The 14,523-nt window shown below is 42.9% G+C and overlaps 1 protein-coding gene across 6 annotated transcripts in view; it reads left to right on the top strand.

Annotated features, from left to right (window-relative positions):
• The window catches only part of RALY (RALY heterogeneous nuclear ribonucleoprotein), a 90,513-nt gene that overhangs the window by 36,366 nt on the left and 39,624 nt on the right, over nucleotides 1–14,523 (top strand). For 5 of the 6 annotated variants that reach the window (XM_010854865.1, XM_010854870.1, XM_010854868.1 and 2 more), the window contains exon 2: nucleotides 4,972–5,051. The exons of the other annotated variant lie outside the window; for it this stretch is intronic. The gene's annotated coding sequence lies outside the window, so the exon portion shown is untranslated. The remainder of the gene's footprint in view (nucleotides 1–4,971; nucleotides 5,052–14,523) is intronic. 6 annotated transcript variants of the gene reach the window in all.

The following is a 14,523-nucleotide window of genomic DNA, read 5'->3' on the forward strand; positions in this document are numbered from 1 at the left end:
TCCAGTCTTGTGGCCACTGCTGAGTTTTCCAAATTTGCTGGCATATTGAGTGCAGCACTTTCACAGTATCATCTTTCAGGATTTGAAATAGCTCCACTGGAATTCCATCACCTCCACTAGCTTTGTGCATAGTGATGCTTCCTAAGGCCCATTTGACTTCACATTCCAGGATGTCTTGACTCTAGATGAGTGATCACACCATCTGGGTTGTGAAGATCTTTTTGTATAGTTCTTCCCCTCCCCCTACCCCCATTCAAATCATTGGATTTTGAGGTAGAAAGAGCTCCAGAGTTTATCTGGTCTTCCTTTCATGTTGCTACATGAGTAAGGCAGATCATGAAGCAAGCACATAGACTTTGGTGTAAAGTAAAGCAGACATAGGTTCAAATCCTAGCTCTGCTGCTTGCTAGCTATTTGACTGAATGATACACTTAGCCTCCTCACCCATCTTCAGTTTTAGTCACTAAATCGTGTCCAGCTCTGTTGTGACCCCATGGCCTGTAGCCTGCCAGGCTCCTCTGTCCATGAGATTTCCCAGGCAAGAATACTGCAGTGGGTTCCTTCTCCAAGGGATCTTCCTAACCTAGGGGTTGAACCTGTGTCTCCTGCATTGGCAGGCGGATTCTTTACCACTGAGCCACCAGGGAAGACCCGTATTCAGTTACCTTGGCTATAAAGTGGGCATTCCATCACTTGCTTCACAGGGTATTAGGATCAGGAGGGTTGCCAACATAACACCTAGTCCAGCAGTAGCCCAGGTCTTTCTGTCACCCTGCATCAAGGCCTGGCCTAAGCCGTTGCTCAAATGAAGCTTCTGAGGCCACTTCTAGTCAGACTGATTCCCACCACCCCTCCCCGACCCCCCGCCACTTTTACAATACATAGCACTCTTGAAACTGTTAGGCTGTGCGTAATATTCTTTTTTTTTTTTTTTTAAAGATTTGATTTATATTTGATTTATAAGGTTGTGTTATTTTGTATTAGTTTCTGGTGTACAACAAAGTGATTCAGTTATATGAATGTGTATTTTTTGTATTTTCCAATATGATTTATTGTAGGATATTGAATATAGGTTCCTGTGTTATACAATAGGACCTTGTTTATTTTATATATAGTTTGTATCTGCTAATCCCAAACTCCTATTCTCACATCCCCCCTTCCCCTTTGGTAACCATAAGTTTGTTTTCTTTGTCTGTGAATCTATTTCTATTTTGCAAATATTCATTTGCATCATATTTTAGATTCTACATATAAGTGGTATCATACAGTATTTTTCTTTCTGGCTTATTTCACCTAGTACGATAATCTGGGTTCATCCATGTTGCTGCAGATGGCACTGTTTGATTCTTTTTTATGGCTGAGTAAATCACTACAGATGGTGACTGCAGCCATGAAATTAAAAGTTGCTTACTCCTTGGAAGGAAAGTTATGACCAACCTAGATAGCATATTCAAAAGCAGAGACATTACTTTGCCAACAAAGGTCCGTCTAGTCAAGGCTATGGTTTTTCCTGTGGTCATGTATGGATGTGAGAGTTGGACTGTGAAGAAGGCTGAGCGCCAAAGAATTGATGCTTTTGAACTGTGGTGTTGGAGAAGACTCTTGAGAGTCCCTTGGACTGCCAGGAGATCCAACCAGTCCAATCTGAAGGAGATTTCTTTGGAAGGAATGATGCTAAAGCTGAAACTCCAGTACTTTGGCCACCTCATGCGAAGAGTTGACTCATTGGAAAAGACTCTGATGCTGGGAGGGATTGGGGGCAGGAGGAGAAGGGGACGACAGAGAATGAGATGGCTGGATGGCATCACTGACTCGATGGACGTGAGTCTGAGTGAACTCCGGGAGTTGGTGATGGACAGGGAGGCCTGGTGTGCTGCGATTCATGGGGTTGCAAAGAGTCGGACACGACTGAGCGACTGATCTGATCTGATCTGAATATTCTATTGTGGTTTTATTAATCATTGTAAAGATTCAGTGTTGTCTTGTGCTGACATAGCCATATTTTCAAGAGGTGACAGAACTCACACAATGAAGACAGGTCTGGAATGAGACCATAGTGGGATGAGATCTTTCCAGTTACCTGAGTGCTGCTGTACCAGGCTGTGTGTATATGGAGTTCTTCAACTGAGGCCTTCAAGGCGAGTCAGTTGTGCCATGTTGGGAGGTAGGGCAGTGGAAGCTGGATCAATGGAAAACTCAGCTAGCTATTTATGTTAGATCCAGCTTTTAAAACACAAGTCTTCCAAACTTTCTGAAGAAGGCGTACTTTCTTATCTACCCTTTGGCCTTATGTCTGGCACCTGTATCTTTGATGATTTTTTTTTTTTTTTTTAATTTTGATTGTGCTGTGTCTTCGTTGCTGCATGCGGGCTCTCTAGTTGCATTGAGCAGGGGCTACTCTTCTTTGTGGTGCCTGGGCTTCTCATTGTCGTGGCTTCTCTTGTTGCAGCTCACAGGCTCAGTAGTTGTGGTATGCCGGCTTAGGTGCTCCATGGCATGTTGGATCTTCCCAGACCAGGGATCCAGCCTGTGTCAGCTGCATTGGCAGGTGGATTCTTATCCAGTGTGTCACCAGGGAAGTTCTAATGATTGTTCTTTTTGACCTATTTTGGATTTTTAAAAAAATAAACAGGAAAAGCAAAACATAAAAAAAGTTCTCGTGTGTGTGTGTGTGTATACAAGCCACACCTTTCATGTCTTGGCTGTTGTAAATAGTGCTGCTATGGACATTGGGGGGTGTGTATCTTTTTGAATTAAGAGTTTTCTCTGGATGTATATCCAGGAGTGGGATCATACAGTAACTGTGTTTTAGTTTTTAAGAATCTGCATACTGCTTTCCCATAGCCTGCCTAATATTCTTAGTATATTTGTAGGAAGTTGACACAGTCTTGCCCTGGACTACTAGGAGCCCAAGGATAAGATTTGTTCTCTTTCAACCCTGCATCTGCTATAATCCCCAACCTAGAGTTGAAACTGTGGCTAACTAGACCCAAGAATTGTTTTTTGATTGATTGGATAGAAGACTTGGGAGGATTTGCAGCTGACAGAGCTGTTAAAGATTTGTCTGGGTCTCCCACCTTCACTCTTCCCCTTTCCTCTCCTGTTACAGTATCACATTGATTCTTAAAAAAATCCTTGTGTTGTAGATAGGACGGGAATTGTATCTCTATTTTGTAATTAAGGAATCTGAGGCTCATATTAAAACTCAGGTCTCTTGTTAGGAGATAGATCCATAGTAAGAGTAGTAGAAATTTGAACAGAAATCTTAACTGACTAGGTCTTCATCGTCTAGAAGCAGTAGTAATGTTTACACGGAAGAAAAACAGAGGAACTGTTCTGAAGCCTTAGTGGATGGTGAGAACAGAGCTTTGATTGTAGTCACAGCCAGAGGTATTTTCAAGAACACAACAGAGAGGAGAGGAAGGGTTCAGGATAACTTCACCTAATTGTTAGGCCTTGAAGATTAAGATGAATTTGAATATGAATAAATGAAGAGAGTCGTTCCAGGTGAGACAGCAACATGGATACAAGTATGGTAACTGGAAGGCCCACGGTCGTAAGTGATGACTAGACCCGTGGTGTAAGAGTCTAGAGAGCAAGGCTGAGGTGATTGGGAGCCATGCCATTTTTTGGAGCAGGGGAGTGGCATTAGGAACAGGAGTTTAAAAGTGTGGGCTCCAATAGATTGGAGTAGAAGGCGCGGGGGAAGACTAGTGAAAGAGAGACCAGGGAAGAGGCTACTCTTAACAGCCTGTTCTTGTAATGTCAGTAAATTCTAAGAAATATTCCAGCAGTGCAGGCAGGAGATAATGAGATCCTGAAGCAATCCTTCTCAGAATGGCTGTCATTCCTTCTTGGAAATAAAATAGTACATGTAAAGTGCTTAACCCAGTACCTAGACGATTTCAAAGTGTGCGTTAAATGTTAATGGCAGTTAAATGACTGTTGTGGTGGTGGTGATTATCATAGTTTTGTGCTCACAGTATCCTCTGGAACTACCTGGCTGAAGGACTCAGGAGTCAACTGGTGTTTAGTAAAAAGCCTGGACTGCAAGTAAATGGAGAGTATCCCAGGGTTGGGTATAAATGAGGGCTCTGAGTCATGTCAGCCAGGACTAGAGCATGCGTTTTCTGTCTTTTTTCTTCTGTTTTTTGAGGAGTGGTATAATGTGTGATTAAGAAGGCAAGCCCTGGAGGTTGAACTCAGGTTGAAGTCCCAAGTCTGCTATCTACTAGCTGTGTGACTTGGGGCAAATTTACTTAGCATCTCTGTATCTGTTTTACCTTAGAAAAAGTGAAGAATGTAATATCACACCAACCTTACAAGAGTTTGTAAAGATTTAAAGAGTTAATACAACCAAAGGGTTTACAACAAGGCTTGGCACTGTGCTACTATTCTCTTTACCCCAGTCATTTCTACCCCACATTCCAAGTAATATATAGGAGTTTCTCTGTCCCAACAGAGGACGGGGTAAGTGGAGAAAACTGAAGTCAGCCTCATAGTGCTTGGAAGTTTCTCCCATCTGGGTTCTAGGTTTTGGAAGCCTGGAGGAACCTCTTTCTTTCCATCACTACATTCTAGTTCTGTAGACTTTCTTGTTCTTAGTGTAACAAGCTTCCTCTTGCCCATTATTGCCTCAGGGCTTTTGTGTTTATTTCCCTTCTCTGAAGCTCTCTTCCTCTGATCTTTGCAGATCTCACCCCCTTACTTGGGTCTCTGTCTAGTGACTGCTTCTTGGAGAAGTCTTCCTTAACTTTTATCTAAAATAGACCTCATTTCACTCATAGTCGTTCTTTCTTTCCTTGCTCTGCTTTATTTTTCTTTATAGCCCTTAGCACAACCTAAAACTGTTTATTAACCTATTTTTTGCTAGGTTGCAAGACCTGTAAGGGCAGGAACTTCAAATGCATGCATTGACCTAAGCTCAGGCCTGTTTTGAGCAAGACCCTGACTGACTTCTCTCTGTTCTAGGTGAGCCCTCTTCCCTGAGGCAGTTGGTGCTGACCCTGTAACACAAAAGAACTTGCCGGCTGAGCTCAGCCTTGCTACTGGTGAGTGAGGGTACCTGGGCAAGCTTGGGCCAAGATACAAAGTGACTAGTTTGGGGCTTATTTTTACCCTTAGTACAGATAACTTACAGGTAATTACTCTCCTACTCCATGCCTAAGAGACTGTCATAGGCAGACAGTCTGGGATCACTTGCCATAAATAAAGCAAAAGCACGCTCAATTCCTTCTGGCTTCTGCCTGCTACTTTCTGCTGTGTGGTATCCTGGACCTGGCTAAACCCATTCTCCCACAAACTCTCTTAACATGACTTCATAGACTTTTCTGATTTCAGTCTTGAGTGTGACCTACCAAGCCCAGACTTGGTTTTGGGAAATCCTGTGGTTTTATCAGTCCTGCAGAATATCGATCATCAGTGGAGCTGGGGATGGAGAGTTAGAGTGGGGCTTTGTGAAGGGAAAGTCCAGCAAAATTTAGAAGGAAGACTGCAGATGGTGAAATAGGATGGGAAGTCAACATAATAAGAATCAGTTGTGTTATGGATCTCATTTATACTATATAAAATCCCATTTTATAGATGAGGGAATTGAGGCTTAGGAAACTGAAGTAATATGCCCAGGGTTTATGCCTGGAAATCCATAAAGCTGATCTTAGAATCCAGGTCAGTCTGTGAATACCATTCTCTCTGACTTGGCATGCTTTCCTTGGACTGCTAATCTCCTTGGAATCATGATTTTTCTTATAAAATTCAAGAAGACAGACCTTCTTAGGGGTTCAGGAAGGAGGCCTAGTTATTTGAAAGGCCCAGCAAGGCAGGCAAGAGGTGGGGGTCCCTTCTGAGCAAGGACATTTTTAGTGAGGTGGGCCAAGAGGCTGGAAGGAAGAACCTCCAAGCAGGCAGAGACCCAGGCTTAAATATGAGTGGACGGAGAAGAAAACATCTGTAACACTTGGGACCCCATGAGCACTTGGGCTAGCATAGACAGGGACCTGGTGAGCTGACTTGTAGTTGGAAAACCTGGGGGTTTATTGTCTCTCTCAATAGTTACCTTTGGATAATCTGTTTGCCTATTTTTGTTAGAGTGCCTCCATGTACCTTCACATGTTTATTTTGTGTATACCAACCATATAGGATGTTGTAGAGAATCAAATGGGAAATGCAAGTTGGAAAGCTTTGCGAATTGTAAAAACTGAAGTGAGAGAAGTGAGAAGAAAGCGTTACAGGTGTCTCTGGCATCTCAGTCCCTGACCTTTAGCCACCCGGCTCCCCAAAGGCAAAAGGGAAGGTTTTGTCTTGGAAATCTACACTGTAAATTTTCTCCCATGCCCTCTTCTTCCTCTCCTCCTGCTGCAGGCCCTACCAGAAAACAGTTGAAAAGTTCCACAAATTCAGTCTTTCCAGGGCACAGAGACAGAACCAGGCAGCATTGGCAGCCATCATTTGCAGCGTGTAGTCTGCGGAGTACAGGTTTAAATGCACTCTCACAGCTTGCCTCCAAGTCCACTGCCAGTACAGATGTCATGGTTGTTTTCAGGAGTCCATCCACAGCATGTGTCTGTATTCACTGACTGCTTCCACTGGGATGTTGCTTTGTTACCTACTGTTATCTTAGACCAGGAGGGCTATTCCTATTTTGGCCCTAGGTTCCCCACTTACTGCCACCCCTCACTACTATTAGTGAAAAACTCATGTATACTGTAGCCTCATATCCTATCAGAGGCTGTGATCATTTCACTTTTCCCACCATTTCTCTCATCCTTGGCCAGTGATAGAGTTCTTCATACTCTCTTCGTATTCTGTAGTAAGGGACATTCTTTTCTTCCCGCTGCCCGCCTGAGGGTGCACAGAGGGATCTGTGCCCCCACTTGAGGCTCCTGGAAATCTGCTTTGACCAACCTTCCCTCCTTTTCTAAATCTCCAGACACTTACCGTCATCTCTTTTTGTCTTGGTTAATCTAATGTTCTTTAGCTTCTGGCCTTTCCATGGCCTGGGCATCAAGCTTGGATTTTATTGTTCTTATGACAGCTGCCCTGCGAAGTAGTTCCATTGTTGATTCTTTTAAAATATGAATGCTACTGCTAAGTCGCTTCAGTCGTGTCCGACTCTGTGCGACCCCATAGACGGCAACCTACTAGGCTCCCCCGTCCCTGGGATTCTCCAGACAAGAACACTGGAGTGGGTTGCCATTTCCTTCTCCAATGCATGAAAGTGAAAAGTGAAAGTGAAGTTGCTCAGTCGTGTCCGACCCTCAGTGACCCAAAGGACTGCAGCCTTCCAGGCTCCTCTGTCCATGGGATTTTCCAGGCAAGAGTACTGGAGTGGGGTGCCATTGCCTTCTCCGAAAATATGAATGGTTCCATGTAAAAAACTGTATAATATACTGATACACATGTAATAGCTTATTTATCTAACATCCTCAATTTTCCAGAATCCAGCTAAAAAACAAAAGGTAGCAAAGCATGTGTCATACCTTGCACAGTGCTAATTTATTCCTATTTTGATGTGTTGTTGTAACAAGCTTAACAATCTGGTTTCTAAACCCCCAGAAGATTAAGAACAGGGCATATAAAGGGGAGGAGGAGCTGCTATATTAGCAGCAGCAGAGGTGAGAGCTGAAAGCCAACTGTAAGGGAGATATAAAAGAAGAATGATAAGACAGAAAAGTTAAAATGGGTATGAAGGCCGTACTTTAAGGGCAACAGCCCTGTAGACATCTGTACACTTCAGTAAGGTAGGGCTAGGTAATTTTTAAGGTAGTTCTTGAAGGCCAGTAGTATCAAAGAATATTTAGTTATTTGCAGTGTCTGCTATAGTATCAGATGCTACATTGAATGCTCTACATAAATTGATTTTGTTTTCATCACACCTTGAAAGGTAGGTGGTGATATTCTCATTTTATAAATTATAGAGACTTAGAGAGGGACACACCCACTCCAGTGTTCTTGCCTGGAGAATCCCAGGGACAGGGGAGCCTGGTGGGCTGCCGTCTGTGGGTTCGCAGAGAGTCTGACACAACTGAAGCGACTTAGCAGCAGCAGCAGCAGCAGAGAGGGACACACAGGCAGTGACTGGAAGAGCTAATAAACTTAGAATTTAGAAGAATCTGGTTCTAAAAAGCCAAGTTTTTTCTATTATTCTGCACCGTCTCTTCAGCTGTGGCCTAAAACCTCAGTCCTTCGCAGCCTCTTGGGACAGTGGTTCCCTCCACCATTCATTCTCTTGAATATGAATGTCTTTTCCTTTTAAAGATATCCATTCATTTAGTGCCTATTTATTGAGTGTCCACTATGTGCCAGGCACAGTTTTAAGTGTTTGAAATGTAGCAGTGAAGAAAATAGTTTTCTCTCCTGTAGCCTAAATTCTAGTGGAATATAAACAAATGAATATGTTGAAAAATAAAGCAGGAAAAGGGAATAGGGAGGCACCATGTGATGAAAGAAGGCCTCCATGAGAAAATAAAATCTGTACAGAAATATGTACAAGATGCAGTAGTGTGAGCTGTGTGTATATCTTGGGGAATAACATTCCAGGCATAGAGTTTGGTAAGTTTGGAGGCCCTGAAACAGGAGCACGCTTAATGTTTTGAGGAACAAAGGAGGCCAATGTAGCTAGAGATGAATTGAGCAATAGGAGGAGTGGATTATGGAGAAGTCACAAGGGTAGACAAGAACTCAGATCACGTGGGGCTTTATTCTCAGCGAAACAGGAAGCCGCTGGACATGTTTGAGTAGGTGAATGACATAATCTAACGTCCATTTAAAAAAAGAATCCCTCTGCATGATTGTATCGGCCAGGACCTCCAATATGTTGTTGAACATAATTGGTGAAAACAGACACTCTTACCTTGTTCCCAGTTCTAAAGAGAAGGGATTCAGTTTTTCTGAGTACTTAAGTGTGATACCAGTAAGTATGATGTTTGCTGCAGGGCTTTTTGGTAGACTTCTATTTATCAGGCTAAGTAAGTTCTCTATTTCTACTTTTTTCAGAGGTTTTATTATGGATGGATGTTGAATTTTGTTTGTGTGGTTTTTTATCCTTTATTCTACTAACATGGCACTATGATAATTGATTTTTGGATATTAAACCAACATCATTCCTAGAATGAATCCCACTTGGCTATAGTGTATAATCCTTTTTGTATGGTCTTGATTTGGTTTACTAATATTTTGTTGAAGATTTTTGCCTGTATTCATGAGAGATGTCGGTCACTAGTTTTCTTGTTATGTCTTTGGTTTTGGTGTCAGGGTAATCCTGGTCTCTTAGGCTAGAGAGTCTTCCCTCTGTTTTCTGGGAGAGTTTGTGAAGGATTGTGATTTCTTTTTTGAATTTTTTAGAAACATATTTCTTATTTTAATTATTCTCGGCTGCGCTGGATCTTTGTCGCTGCACTTGTTCTTTCTCTAGTTGTGGTGCGTGGGCTTCTCTCTCATGGTGGCGGCTTCTGTCCTTCTGGAGCACGGGCTCTAGGCACCTGGGCTCAGTAGTTAAGGCTTATGGGCTTAGTGGCCCTGAGGCATGTGGAATCTTTCTGAACCAGGTGCTGAACTCAAGTTCCCTGCATTGACAGGCAGATTCTTAACCACTGAACAACCAGGGAAGTCTTTGATTTTAAATGTTTGATAGAACAAGCCATGTGGACCTGAACTTTTCTCTGCTGGAAGATTCTTAATTACTAATTCAAAAATTCTCATGATAGGTCTACTCAGATGTACTGTTTTTTTTTTTTTTCTTTTGTGTCGATAATTTCTGTGTGTCTAGGAATTTGTCCCCTTCATCTAAGTTGTTTAATTTTGTGGCTTAAAGTTGTTCATAGTATTGCCTTATAATCTTTTTTAACTCTAGAAGGTGATAACCCTTTTTTTGTTTCTGATTTTGGCAATTTGTATTTTCTCTGTTTTTCTCTTGGTCAGCCTTACTGAAGGTTTAATTTTGTTGATTTTTTTCAAAGAACCAGCTTTTGGTTTCATTGTTTTTCTGTTCCACTGATCTCTTCCTTTAATATTTGTTTTTCCTAACTTTAGCTTGCTTTGGATTTAGTTTGTTCTTTTTCTAGTTTCTCAAGTCTTAAGTTACTTTTTTAAGGCACTCGCATCCGAAATGAAACTCTTCTTCAGGCATGACTGACCTGCGGACTGTCACATGCTCCTCAGTAGTAGTCTCTGGAGAACTATCTGGAGCTTCAGGGAGGGCCTGACTCAGACACAGTGGGGGAGACAGGTGGTCCACAGTGTTGTGCCACCAGTAGGAAGAAGGGGTCTAGGGCTTGACCCATAGCACACAGCAGCCTGGATCCTGCCTGCCCCAGGTGCCCCACCACCACCTGAGATTTGTGTGGGTGGGCCTGAGATCCCTCACCCTCATACAAAGGGTATGTGCCCCCATGCTGGCTGGGGCAGGCCTCAGATGGGGACAGTTTAGTCGGTAGTAATGTGATACATGGGAAACCAAGCTTTCTCCACTTTCCTAGGAGATTTTGCCTGATACAGAGCTAGAGGAGACCACGGCCCACCTCACAGACTTCAGAGACAGATGGCTTTGGAAGCCTTACCAGGTTCCTGTTAATGACTGAGATTCTAAGCAGAAATTTGATTGCATCAAAGATACAAGGCTTAAAGGCAGATACCAAATAAGTATGCTTAAAAATGAGGATACTTATTTGTGGCCTTTAAAAGTTTCCTCAATGTTCAGTTCAGTTCAGTTGAATTGCTCAGTCGTGTCCAACTCTTTGCGACCCCATGGCCTGCAGCACGCCAGGCTTCCCTGCTGCTGCTAAGTCGCTTCAGTCGTGTCCGACTCTGTGCAACCCCATAGACGGCAGCCCACCAGGCTCCCCTGTCCCTGGGATTCTCCAGGCAAGAACACTGGAGTGGGTTGCCATTTCCTTCTCCAGTGCATGAAAGTGAAAACATAAAGTGAAGTTGCTCAGTTGTGTCCGACTCCTAGCGACCCTGTGGACTGCAGCCTTCCAGGCCCCTCCGTCCATGGGATTTTGCAGGCAAGAGTACTGGAGTGGGGTCCAGGCTTCCCTGTCCATCGCCAACTCCCGGAGTTTACTCAAACTCATGTCTCTTGAGTCGATGATGCCATCCAACCATCTCATCCTCTGTCATCCCCCTCTCCTCCTGCCTTCAATTTTTCCCAGCATCAGGGTCTTTTCAAATGAGTCAGTTTTTTTCACATCAGGTAGCCAAAGTATTGGAGTTTCAGCTTCAACATCAGTCCTTCCAATGAATACTCAGGACTGATTTCCTTTAGGATTGACTGGTCAGATCTCCTTGCAGTCCAAGGGACTCTCAAGAGTCTTCTCCAACACCACAGTTCAAAAGCGTCAATTCTTTGGTGCTCAGCTTTCTTTATAGTCCAACTCTCACATCCATACGTGACTACTGGAAAAACCATAGCCTTGACTAGACGGACCTTTGTTGGCAAAGTAGTGTCTTTGCTTTTTAATGCTGTCTAGGTTGGTCATAACTTTCCTTCCAAGGAGTAAGTGTCTTTTAATTTCATGGCTGCAATCAGCATCTGCAGTGGTTTTGGAGCCCAGAAAAATAAAGTCAGCCACTGTTTCCCTATCTATTTCCCGTGAAGTGATGGGACCAGATGCCATGATCTTAGTTTTCTGAATGTTGAGCTTTAAGCCAACTTTTTTACTCTCCTCTTTGACTTTCATCAAAAGGCTCTTTAGTTCCTCTTCACTTTCTGCCATAAGGGTGGTGTCATCTGCATATCTAAGGTTATTGATATTTCTCCCGGCAATCTTGATTCCAGCTTGTGCTTCCTCCAGCCCAGTGTTTCTCATGATGTACTCTACATACAAGTTAAATAAGCAGGGTGACAATATACAGTCTTGACATACTCCTTTTCCTATTTGGAACCAGTCTGTTGGTTCATGTCTAGTCCTAACTGTTGCTTCCTGACCTGCATACAGATTTCTCAAGAGGCAGGTCAGGTGTTCTGGTATTCCCATCTCTTGAAGAGTTTTCTACAGTTTATGGTGATCCACACCGTCAAAGGCTTTGGCATAGTCAATAAAGCAGAAATAGATGTTTTTTCTGGAACTCTCTTGCTTTTTTGATGATCCAGTAGATGTTGGCAATTTGATCTCTGGTTCCTCTGCCTTTTCTAAATCCAGGTTGAACATCAGCAAGTTCACGGTTCACGTACTGTTGAAGCCTGCTTGGAGAATTTTGAGCATTACTTTACTAGTGTATGAGATGAGTACAATTGTGCGGTAGTTTGAGCATTCTTTGGCATTGCCTTTCTTTGGGATTGGAATGAAAACTGACCTATTCCAGTCTTGTGGCCACTGCTGAGTTTTCCAAATTTGCTGGCATATTGAGTGCAGCATTTTCACAGCATCATAGCATCGTCTTTTAGGATTTGAAAGAGCTCAACTGGAATTCCATCACCTCCACTAGCTTTGTTCATAATGATGCTTCTTAAGGCCCACTTGACTTCACATCCCAGGATGTCTGACTCTAGGTGAGTTATCATACCGTCATGATTATCTGGGTTGGGAAGATCTTTTTTGTACCGTTCTTCTTGCCACTTCTTCTTAATATCTTCTGCTTCTGTTAGGTCTGTACTATTACTGTCCTTTATTGAGCCCATCTTTGCATGAAATGTTCCCTTGGTATCTCTTATTTTCTTGAAGAGATCTCTAGTCTTTCCCATTCTATTGTTTTCTTCTATTTCTTTGCATTGATCACTGAGGAAGGCTTTCTTATCTCTCCTTGCTATTATTCTTTGGAACTCTGCATTCAGATGGGTGTATCTTTCCTTTTCTCCTTTGCTTTTCATTTCTCTTCTTTTCACAGCTATTTGTATGGCCTCTTCAGACAGCTATTTTGCTTTTTTGCATTTCTTTTTCTTGGGGATGGTCTTGATCCCTGTCTCCTGTACAGTGTCACGAACCTCTATCCATAGTTCATCAGGCACTCTGTCTATCAGATCCAATCCCTTGAATCTATTTCTCACGTCCTCATCTGTAGACATGAAATAACAGTTTCTATCCAGCAGCTGTGAAAGATGCATTTCAAATGAGTGCTCTATGAAACTGTTAGATACTATATGCATGTAAGGGACTATTAATGTTAGTAATTATGGTCCTAGGGACTGGAACAGTCTGAGAAGGGGCAGGAGCAGTGGCAGTACACTATTGCCCTTCAAGGTGTGGGTCATGAACAGTTGACCAAAGTGGACTTTGCAGCTTAATGTAAAGCAGGGGTTCATTGTCTGCCAGTGTAATTATCCAATGGCTTCCAGGGCTTTCTGTGGAGAAACTCTGAGTGAAGCCCTGAGAGCAGTTCAGCTTAGATGCAGCTATCTCTGTTCTCTCCCCATCCAGGAATGTTGCCCACATTTTATTACTTTGGTTCCAGAGGCAGCTGGCTTTCTTGAGGGTTACTGTCATAGGAAACAGGAAGGTCAAGCTCACTTAGAGGGAAGGAGTAGTATGCAAAAGACTCTGGGTCCTGTTAGGCCCTGTGTCCCCCTCCTTCCCCAATTTTCATTAAGATTAAAGAGGATCTTTCTGTCCCGCTGGAGCAACAAACTTGACAGAGGAGGGACTGGCAGCTACTAGAGGGAAATTTTAAGGCCATTGACTGTGGCAGAGAGGTAGGATCTGAGCTTAAAAATAAGGCCAAGAGATCAAAAACTCAAGCTGGGAAATCATAAATCAGGAAGCCAAGGTCCATCAGCAGATGTGATGTGGGAATCATGAGATGAGTAGGACATGGAAAAAGGGGACTTACGACTTAATGGGGCAGATGTGCAAAAAAGCCCCAAAAGTATTCTACAAAAGATCACATTAACACAAAAGCAAAAATTGCTTCTTTTGAACTATCCATTATTTTGTGTTATCTGGGTCTCTACTGTTACCCTCTACCTTCATCTCCCTCCCCATGCCCCCAGTTAGCATAATATGTCAAGAGTTATTTTACTTAAGTGCGTAGGGCAAGAGACAACGTTATCTACATTATAACTGGTCTTCAGGAAATTTAATTAACTGCATCTTTCCCACCATTGTAAATCTTGAAAATCTCAGGCTACATGCTGCTGGGGAAAGAGAGGAAGCTATAAAGCCAAAGATTTGAATTTGCTGGGACATTCATTTCCTATGTGACTGACCTCTCTGAGCTGTAGTTTCCTCTTCTGCAAAATGGGAGGAATGCCTATACAGTTATTGTGGTGCTAATAGGAGATGATGGAAAAAATGCCTGGCTTGGATTGGTGTTCAAGCCACTGGTGGTTGAAATACATTCTGATATGTGTTGTGTCATATTGTAGTAGAGAGTGAGTATTGTGACCCAGGCTCTTACATTTCTACTAACTCAACCTTGGGAAGTATTTAATATCTCTGTACCTTAGTTTCCTCAACTCCAAAAAGAGGGAATGAAGCAGAAAGGTGTTCTATAATTGGTGGTGTATCTCTTCCAGTTCTGTGCTTCCAAAGGCACTTGGTCTGTGGTTCAAAAAAGGAGTCGGGGGTGGGGCAAAAGGGGAGGCTCACC

The sequence above is a fragment of the Bison bison genome, unplaced genomic scaffold (assembly GCF_000754665.1).
Source record: "Bison bison bison isolate TAMUID 2011002044 unplaced genomic scaffold, Bison_UMD1.0 scf7180017864352, whole genome shotgun sequence".
NCBI lineage: Eukaryota > Metazoa > Chordata > Mammalia > Artiodactyla > Bovidae > Bison > Bison bison.